The 10469-nt window shown below is 38.7% G+C and overlaps 1 long non-coding RNA gene across 1 annotated transcript in view; it reads right to left on the bottom strand.

Annotated features, from left to right (window-relative positions):
* Positions 1–1200: 1200 nt before the first annotated feature.
* LOC102160458 (uncharacterized) overlaps positions 1201–10469 on the bottom strand; it is a 579515-nt gene continuing 570246 nt past the window's right edge. Inside the window, exon 11 of the long non-coding RNA XR_014804289.1 lies at positions 1201–2429. This is a non-coding gene — a long non-coding RNA (uncharacterized LOC102160458). The remainder of the gene's footprint in view (positions 2430–10469) is intronic.

The raw sequence follows: 10469 nt of genomic DNA, 5'->3' as shown, positions 1-10469 counted from the left end.
CGTGAGCTGTGGTGTAGGTTGCAGATACGGCTTGGATCTGGCGTTGCTGTGGCTGTGGTGTAGGCCGGCATCTGTAGCTCCGATTAGACCCCTAGCCTGGGAACCTCCATATGCTGCGGGTGCAGCCCTAGAAAAGGCAAAAAAACAAAAAGAAAAAAAAGAGGAAAGTGTCATGCCAGGGCTCTATGCCCTCCCTGCCATCTTCATAGATGTGGGAAGTCAAAGGAAAACAAATCAGGTCAGTATCATCTTGAATTTATAATTTCTCCCTCATTTCATTGTGCTTCATGAATAGCTATTTATCTTCAAAACAGCCTCAAAGGTAGGCTTAAAACCTAAGCCTGTACCTTACAAACATGAAATCAAATGTCTTTCAAAAGCCCCTAGGTTTTCTGGGCCTCTCAATACCCAGGCCAACCTGTTTTGCAAAGAACTGCCTCCCACTGCTCATCATTAACGGCAGTGATGATGGAACATTTTATTTTGATAAGCCTTTCCCTGGAATTAAAGACCCTGACCAACTGTTCCCACAAAACCAGCCTTGTATCACCTCTGCTCCTGAAGTACTCCCTACCATATTAAAAGACCTGAGAAGAAATCAATTCAACTTGGTTAACCCAGGTTTTAAAAAATTCATTCACGGTGGTGTAGTGGAAACGAATCTGACTTGTATCTGTGAGGACGTGGGTTCAATACCTGGCCTCACACAGTAGGTTAAGGATCTGGCGTTGCTGTGGCTGTGGTGTAGGCTAGCAGCTACAGCTCTGATTCGACCCCTAGCCTAGGAACTTCCATATGCCAAGGTGCAGCCCTGAAAAGCAAAATTTAAAAACAATTTTTGAAAAGCCTCATTGGAGCACAAAATGTTTTGTTTTCTCTTAACCTCCCAGGAACCAGAATTCCAGAAAATATACTTTGGAAAATGCTGATCTGGATAGACAGTTCCTTTCCTGGAATGCTCTGCCTCTCCTTAGTTTTAACTCACACATCTCAAGAGAAAACCTACTTCATCTCAGCCAGGGTTTTTCTTCCTCTGCTGCAGTTCCTTTGCTCTTTGTTCTTCTCTAGGAAGCAGTAAGAGTGGCATTTCCATGAATGGGCTTCTACAGAACTGAGTCTCGTACTGAATACAGAAAACACACACACACACACACACACACACACACACACACACACATGCACAAAGCACACACGTCTATATTTTGTTATTATTATTATTATTATTGGATCGAGTCCTTTCTATGGTTCTGTTCTTTGACATCCTCAGCAGTTTCATGGGCAACCTTCCATCACATGGAATTTTGAGCATAGATAACTCAGTGGTGGTACAGAAATGTGCCCCAGGGATGTGGAAATTGAAAATTGTGCCCCAAAGGAAGACACAACCCAACACCAAAGTGGCGTGGCAGCATGCTTCCAGCCTGCCTGTATTTATATAGAGAAGGGCAGTCGGTCCGTAATGAGCTGGTTTCACAATTCTATAGCTTCTTCCCTGCTGCTGTGATCATGAGCCCCTACTGTAATTATAATGAAGTGATTCCATAAACATTATTACCATGTATTAAACATATGGGATAGCGTCAGATAGACACCATAATGACAACAGAATGTTAACAAGCACGAATGTGTTTGTGTTTGACAAAGCATAACACAAAACTTCTTTAAGCAGTGCCTTTCCTTTCAAAGGATGCCAGCAAGTCTGGAACAGAAGATTCACAAAAGATAAACAACCAAACAAAGAGCCATACACCGAGAAAAAGAAACCCTACAAAATTTGAATCCAAATTCCAGTTTTCAAAGAACACATTGAGTTTCTTATCCTCGGTCTAGAGTCAGAATGACAATATTATTTAGGTGTAAGCATTGAAATTTAGTGTAAGAAGGAAGTACACTTGATGGGAAAATAATTTCTAATTGAGATAGTGAGAGACAAGGAGAGACGGGACCAAAGCCAGGTCAATAGGGAATGGCAGGCATCTACCAGAGGACATGGGTCCTGCTGCTCCCGTGATAGGACCCTCCCTAAGGGTCAAGATAATGAAAGTGGAAGAAGAGTGTGGTCTCATTGTGGCGGCAACACAGAGAAAGCAGAGACACGTGCATCTGTGAAAAATACAGAGCTGATGGGAAATCAGTGATCAGAACTTGAGGAGCCTGTTTTGGAGAATACATTTTGACTCATTGTGTTGGGAGGTGGCAAAACACAGACTAGACATGAGTTAAACGTCCCAGGGTAGGTGGACTCCTGTGACAAATGCCCCCCAAATGTGAGTGGGTTTGTATAATGAAAGTTTATTTCTCACACACATCACAGGTCCATGTGATCCAGCTGTGGGTTCTGCATCACCAAGGCATTTGGGGACCTGCAGTGCTTCTCTATCTTGGCTCCATGACTCCTAGGGCTTCATGGTCTTCTAGTCCATGTCTTACTGGAGAGGAAGAGAAGAGAGAGAAGGAGGGACCACAAGAGATGTTTTATGAGCTTGAAAGCTAGAAGTTGCAGGTTTTGCTCCACCCACATTCCACGGGCCAGAACCCCATAATGTGGTCCCATCCATTTGCAAGGGAGGCTGGGAAATGTAGTCTTCCTATGTATCAAGGAGGAAAATGAAAGGGGTTTATCTCTGCCACATAAACCTACAAGTGAAACCTTTTGGTCTCACTTTTCTCATCAATCAGTGGTCAGTTCTCAAATCAGAACTGGGTTATGAGCCAGTTATCAGCTATGCGGCCTTGGACAAGCTACATAAACGTTCAGAGTCTCAATTTTCTTTGCTTTTAAATTGGATATTATATTATAGTATATTCCTCATAGAGTGCCTATGAGGATTAAGCAATATAAAGAATTTAGCATAGTTTCTGGTATAGAATAAGCACTCATGAAGATTACTTGTACCATAGGATTTATTTCCAGTCTAGCATTTAAGGTTTTATTTTTCTTATATTTGTTATTGGCACGTCAGCCCACAGTCATTGTCATCAGAGAAGGAAAAGTTTCCAGGGTTGGTAAGCAACTGTGTCACATCTGTGTCACCACTCTCCTCTTCCATCAGCATTGTAGCCATTGCTAACTGATAGGCACAATCTCCCCCTTTAAGTTTAACGAGTCCTCAGAGTCCTTATAAGCTTGGCATTAGAGTTGGCATGCATGATGCAACTATCTGCCACGGTGAATTTAAACTTTATCCTAATAAGAAGGGAAATCAAAAGTTCTGGGACCTGTTGTACTATACAGGTAACAGGTTTGGATGCAAGAAAGATCTTGATTTCAAAATTGAATTTGGCATTACTTGGAGAGGAAAAGAATATAAAATAACCTCCAGTTGTATGAAGTCTAGCCGGGAGCACATAAGTCATAAGAGAGAAAAGAGAATAAGGATAACAGAAGCTGATAAAGAATTTTAATGACCAATTGAATCCCCAAATCAGAAACTAAATTAAGTCAAATCAGGGCTGATGAAAACCTATTCGATTTGAGTGGTAAGAGGTTTTCAAGTAGATCTCTGGATGCTATTTGTGCGCTGTGACGAGCTCATGAATCCAGTGGGAGAGGAGCTGCAATGTCCGTCTCTGCAGAAAAGGCAGGTTGAGCTCCATTCTTAAGGAACAGAGCCAAAAATACGAGGGAAGAAACTGGCTCCTGCTTAGGCAGGAGTTGATGATCGAGGAAGGATTTTTTATGTAGGAATCATGAAAATATGCCTAAAACTCTATGGAAGGAACCCCAGAAACCAAAGGTCTCTTTCATAACAGCAGCAGAAAAAGACAGAAAAATCCCAAAGAGAAAACCTGCAGGGGCACAGACGCGTGACAAGAAGTCAGAGGAAATTAATAAGAGTCTGGACACAGCCCTCACAAACCAAAGACTCCAAGTGCAGGAGGAAAAATGGTCAACTTTCTGCAAATGGAATGGTGCAGAGAACCTGTGAAAATTAGGGCAAATGGATCTAAACTGAACGTTTCAAAGTGAGGAACATAAATTCCATTTCAGATTAGGACAGGGCTGCAGTCGAGGAGCCTGTGAGTCATAGAGAGAGGCTGCCCACACACAGTGGCTTTGCCAGGCCATGCTTTCATCTCCAGTTCCTCCCTGAACCCTAAAATCTTCTTTCCTCTCTGACAATCCCTCATGGATTGTCATCCTTTCCTTCCGTGCAGCTCAGGTGGGGGAGAGGAACACCGTGGAATGAACCAGTGCAGCAGGAAGACAGCCCAGGGTTTGAATCCTAACTCTAGGACTTAATGCTTAGAACCATCACGTCCTCACTTGTTAGGTAAGAGTAATAACACATCTTTTAAAAGACTATTATGAGATTAACAGAAGAAAAGACATATTAAAACATCTAGCACTCTGCCTCACATTGATAGATTCTCATAATGACCAGCTTTCTTTTTTTTTTCCCCAAGAGCTGCACCTGAAGCATATGGAAATTCCAAGGCTAGGGATCGAAATGGAGCTGCAGCTGCTAGCCTGAAGGATCCAAGCTGCATCTGTGACCTACACCACAGCTCATGGCAACACCAGATCCTTAACCCATTGAGCCAGGCCAGGGATAGAACCCGCATCCTCATGGATACTAGTTGGATTCTTAACCCACTGAGGCACAATGGGAACTCCATGACCACATTTTTTATTAAAAAGCAAAAGAATTCTACTATATAGTTCTGCTATAGATTGATACCCTAAATATTTTATTTGATTGCTTTGCACAGCATTGAAAAAATAAATTAGACAACCTCTGTTTCTGATTATGGCTAGCAGCATCCAGACTCATCCTCCCACCATAAGTAACTAGAAAACTGGACAAAATATGTAAACAGCTGCTTTCAGACACTGGACCACAAGCAGCAGAGGACGATGGTCCCTGATAAAGGAAAACAACCGAGCTAAGCCCTATTATAGCCCTGGCTTTTTTCCTGGAGGTGATTCCGGGATCAATGTGCAGAGAGATAAACTCAAACAAAGCCCTGCAGCTTCTTAGAGTTGAGGCAACAGAGACTGTACACCAGGAAAGCTGAGGGGGCTAAAAATTTCAGGGGAGAGTACCAGAAATAATGGAACCACAAGTGAAAGAGCTTGTGAAGTCTACACAGGGGTACTTTGAGTCTTTGGCTGAATACCAATCTGCCCTAAGTAAGGTGAAACTTCATGAAATCAAGCAAAGAGCAACTTTCAAGGAAAGTGTAATTCTGTGGACTTGTAAGCGAAAGTTCCCAGAGCTCACACAGGGCTAGAACTCGTTATTTTTCCAGAAGCCAGAGTGGAGAGACCATACTGAATACCTGGAGCATTCGGTGGAGACTTCAAAACACTCACAACTTACTAGTGGGACTAAAGGAGCCCCACACTTACTAAAAATAAAGCTTAAAGTCAAGTCTCAAAAGGATCAAAGTGATCCACAAGTACCTTCACTGCCACCAACACTTTTTAAAGGAAGAGGGAAAAAAAAAAGCAGCACTTACACTGTAAAACTCATAAGGCTTAACATTCGATTAAAAACTGAAGCAGGGAAGCAGGGAAATGAGTCCTATATGTACAGGAAAAGAAAATTCAATAGATTCAGTCATGACAGAGATGATAGAAGTGGCAGACAGAATGTAAAACATGCTCAGTGTACTCAAAAATTTGAAGGAACATATAATGCAACAAGAATAGAAGACAGAAAAAGGAACCAAATGAAAGTTGAAATGAAAAATATAATATCAAAATTAAAATTTTACTGGACAGAAGTTACAGCAATTAGACACAAAAAAATCAACAAACTTGAAAAAGTGCTAACAGAAACCAACCCCAAATTAAGCATACAGAGTAAAAAAGACTTAAAAAAAAAAAAAACAAACCCAAGAAGAACCTCAAAGAAAATATCTAATGGTCTAATACACATATCATTGGAATCCAAGAAAAAATGTTTGTGGGGAGAACGGAAAATATACTTACAGAAATAATGACCTGAAAATTTCAAAATTTGATGAAAATTATAAATCTGCAGATCCAAGAAAGAAACGAGGAAGGGGGAAAAAAACAAGATTTGATCAAAATGAAATTGTTGCAAAAGAGATAAAGACAAAATCTTAAAAAGGGTCAAAGGAAAAACGTCAAATAGGTATAGAAAAATAATAAGAATCATCTCAGACTTCATGGAAATTATGTAAACCAGAGGCAATGGAATGATGAATTTACAGTGTTGAAAGAAAGATAACACTGTCATTTTAGAATTTTACACTCAGCGAAATAGCTTCCAAAATTGAAGTGAAAATAAAAAAATTTTTAGACATACCAAAGGTAACAGAATGCATTACTAGCAGAGCTGAACTATAAGAAATATTAAAGGAAAACTTCAGGCAAAGGGAACAGCATGCCAGATGAAAATCTGAATTTACAAAAAGGAATGAAGAATATAGGAAGTGGTAAATATATTGTAAAATATAAAAAAAGTCATTTTAAAAATAAAATAAAATTATTTAGGGGATATTTGTTTAAAGTAAAAAATAACAATATATCATGTGTAGAAATAAAATGCATGGCGACAATAGCACAAATTATGGAAGGGGAACATAGATGGTGCTGACATTATATATGAAGTAGCATAATATTATTTTATAGAGACTGTGCTTAGTGAAACATGTAGGTTGTAAACTAGAAAAACCACTGAAAAATAAAAACAAAAGGAGTAAGTCTTGGTGATAGAGTATAATTATTAAAATGCTCAATGGATTCAAAAGAAAACAAGAAGGCAGAAAAATTAACAAAAGCAAGTAGAACAAATAAAAATCAAATAATAGATGTAAACTAAACTTATTGTTATATACATTAAACATTTGGTCTTTTCAGAGTGGATGAGAAAGTTTTGATGGTCTGAATGTTTACATCCCCCCCCCGCCAACCAGCCAAATTTATATTTTGAAATCTCAGTGCCCAGTGTGATGGTATAGGTGGGTGGGGCCTTGGGGAGATGATTAGGACATGACGGTGGAGCCTTCTTGAGAGGCGCTAGTACTTTAGGCCCCACAGATCTCCTTAGTCCCTTTCACAAGGTAAGGACACGGAGAAGCCTATGCCCTGGAAGAGGGCCCTCACCTCACTATGGTAGCACATTGATCCTGGACTCTCCAGCGAGAAATAAACTTCCTTTGTTTATATGCCACCTAGTCTATGGTATTGTTATAGCCATCTGAACAGACTAATAAGACAAAAGCAAATCCCAAATATATGCTGCCTGTAAGAAACTAACTTTGACTATAAAGATACAAATAGTTTAAAAGTGAGAGGAAGGGACTACATGCAACACAAACACTAATCATAGGATGGCTAGAGCAGCTAAATTAATATCAAAGAAAGTGGAACAAACAATTTTGTTACCAAACTATTGCACTCGGAGTGGATAAGCAACGAGATCCTGCTATATAGCACAGGGAACTATATCTAGTCACTTGGGATGGAACATGATGGAGGAGAAGGTGAGAAAAAGAATATATATATATATGGATGGATGGATGGATGACTGGGACACTTGGCTGTACAGCAGAAATTGACAGAACATTGTAAATCAACTATAATAAAAAATGAAAAAAAGTATTGTTACTAATAACAAAAGGGTATTTTACCCATAACAAAAGTAAAAACAATAACTTACTAATAAAGCTCCAATTCATCAAGAATATGAAACTTTTTTTTTTTTTTTTTTTTTACATATGGAAGTTCCCAGGCTAGGGGTTGAATTGGAGCTACAGCTGCCAGCCTTCACCACAGCCACAGCAAGGCAGGATCCAAGCCACGTCTGTGACCTATACCACAGCTCACAGCAACACTGGATCCTTAACCCACTGAGTGAGGCTAGGAATCGAACCCATATCCTCTTGGATACTAGTTGGATTCATTTCCGCTCTACCACAGTGGGAACTCCAAGAAGACATAACAAATTTAAATGTGTGTGCTGAACAAGAGTTTTAAAATACATGAAAAAAAAAAAAAAGACGAAAAGAGGAAATAAACAAATTCACAATGATAGTTGCAAATTTCAAAATTCCTTTCATAACAATTGATAGAACAAATAGACAAAAAAATCAGGAAGTATATAGGTGTCTGGAACAGCACTATCAGTCAACTTGACCAAATTTATAATTTTATAACACCCAGTCCATCAAGAGCAGAACATATATTCTTTTTAAACGCACACATATATTTACTAAGATATTCTGTTCTGGGCCATAAAAAAAAAAAAAATCAGTAAATTTCCAGTGATTGACATCTTAGAAAGTATATTTTATGACCACACAGAATTAAATTAGACAGCAAAAGTATATGTTCAAAGTCTCCAAGTATTTGGGAATGAAGTGACATACTTCTAAATAACTTACTAATTAAAGAAGAAATCACAAGGAATCGTGAAAATATATTGAATTGGAGAAAAAGAAAACATCAAATTTTGTGGCTGCAACTGAAGCTGTGGTAAAAGGAAAATACATATCTTTAAATGCTTACATTTAAAAAGAATAATATTCTAAAATTATCTAAACCTCCATTTTAAAAATAAAATGGAAGAAATATAAAAGCAAAGTAAGTGGAAGGAAGGAAATAATAAGATAGAAATGAATAAAATGGAAAATGGATAAATTATAGAGAAAAAACCAATAATGCCAAAATTTGGTTCTTTGAAAACATCAGTACAATTAATAAATCTCTAGTTAGGCTGATATTTAATGAGGAGTGGGGGGAATGAGGAATGAAATGAGAGATATCACCACAGAAAATGCAGGAATTAAAATAACAAGGAAATATATTAAACAATTTTATTATTTATTTATTTATTTAGTCTTTTCTAGGGCTGCACGCGTGGCATATGAAGGTTCCCAGGCTAGGGGTCCAATTGGAGCTGTAGCCGCCACCCTACGCCAAAGCCACAGCAACACGGGATCTGAGCCGCCTCTGTGACCTACACCATAGCTCACGGCAACGCCGGATCCTTAACCCACTGAGTGAGGCCAGCGATCGAACCCACAACCTCATGGTTCCTAGTCGGATTTGTTAACCACTGAGCCACAATGGGAACTCCATACTAAACAATTTTATGTGAATAAGAGTTGACATCCTAAATGAAATGGATAAATTATTTGAAAGACATAAAGTACAAAACAAACAAGAAGAAATAGAACACTTCAAAAATTCTTTGTTTTAAGAAATTTTTTATTGTTATTTTCCCAATACAATTTTTTTTCTACTATATAGCATGGTGACCCAGTTACACATACATGTATACATTCTTTTTTCTCACATTATCATGCTCCATCATAGTTCCCAGTGCTACACAGCAGGATCTCATTGCTAATCCATTCCAAAGGCAATAGTTTGTATCTATTAACCCCAAGCTCCAAATCTATCCCACTCCCTCCCCCTCCCCCTTGGCAACCACAAGCCTATTCTCCAAGTCCAGGATTTTCTTTTCTGTGGAAAGGTTCATTTGTGCCATATATTAGATTCCAGATATAAGTGATATCATATGGTATTTGTCTTTGTCTTTCTGGCTCATTTCACTCAGTATGAGAGTCCATCCATGTTGCTGCAAATGGCATTATTTTGGTTTTTTTAATGGCTGAGTAGTATTCCATTGTGTATATGTACCACATCTTCTGAATCCAATCATCTGTCAATGGACATTTGGGTTGTTTCCGTGTCTTGGCTATTGTGAATAGTGCTGCAATGAACATGCAGATGCATGTGTCTTTTTTAAGGAAAGTTTTGTTCAGGTATATGCCCAGGAGTGGGATTGCTGGGTCATATGGTAGTTCTATGTATAGTTTTCTAAGGTACCTCCATACTTTTCTCCATAGCGGTTGTACATTTCAAAAATTCTATATTGGGGAGTTCCTGTTGTGGCTCAGAGGAAATGAATCTCACTGGTATCCATGAGGACACAGGTTCTATCCTTGGCCATGCTCAGTGAGTTAAGGATCCGGTGTTGCAGTGAGCTGTGTGTAGGTCACAGACACAGCTCGGATCTGGCATTGCTGTAGCTGTGGCCTAGGTCAGCAGTGACAGCTCTGATTCGACCCCTAGCCTGGGAATCTCCATATGCTGTGGGTGTGGCCCTAAAAAGCAAAAGCAAAAGCAAAAAAAAAAAATTCTATATCAATTTTAAACATTGAATTTATACTTTAAAACTTTTCTCAAAGGAAAACCGCAGACTCAAGTGGATTCACTGGTGAATTCTACCAAACATTGAAAGAAAACATAAAACCAATCCTGGGACATTACAAAAGAGGAAAATCTATAGAACAGTATTTTAATAAACATAGAATCCAAAATTCCTCAATAAAGTATTAAAATCAAAGATAGCTATATAAAAATAACATCATATAATTATCAAGTAGGAAAGCACGGTTGGTTTAACACTTGAAAGTCAATTAACTTATTCACCACCATCGTAATTCATCAATGAATACATTATTTAATAAAAAAAGAAAATTTTGCT

The sequence above is a fragment of the Sus scrofa genome, chromosome 5 (genome assembly GCF_054392235.1).
Source record: "Sus scrofa isolate SSC_HxYL_T2T_F1_AM1 chromosome 5, Sscrofa_HxYL_maternal_Yorkshire_Landrace_v2.0, whole genome shotgun sequence".
Taxonomy (NCBI): Eukaryota; Metazoa; Chordata; class Mammalia; order Artiodactyla; family Suidae; genus Sus; species Sus scrofa.
The sequence above is the reverse complement of the archived record's forward strand: the minus strand, read 5'-3'. Positions and strand labels throughout refer to the sequence as shown.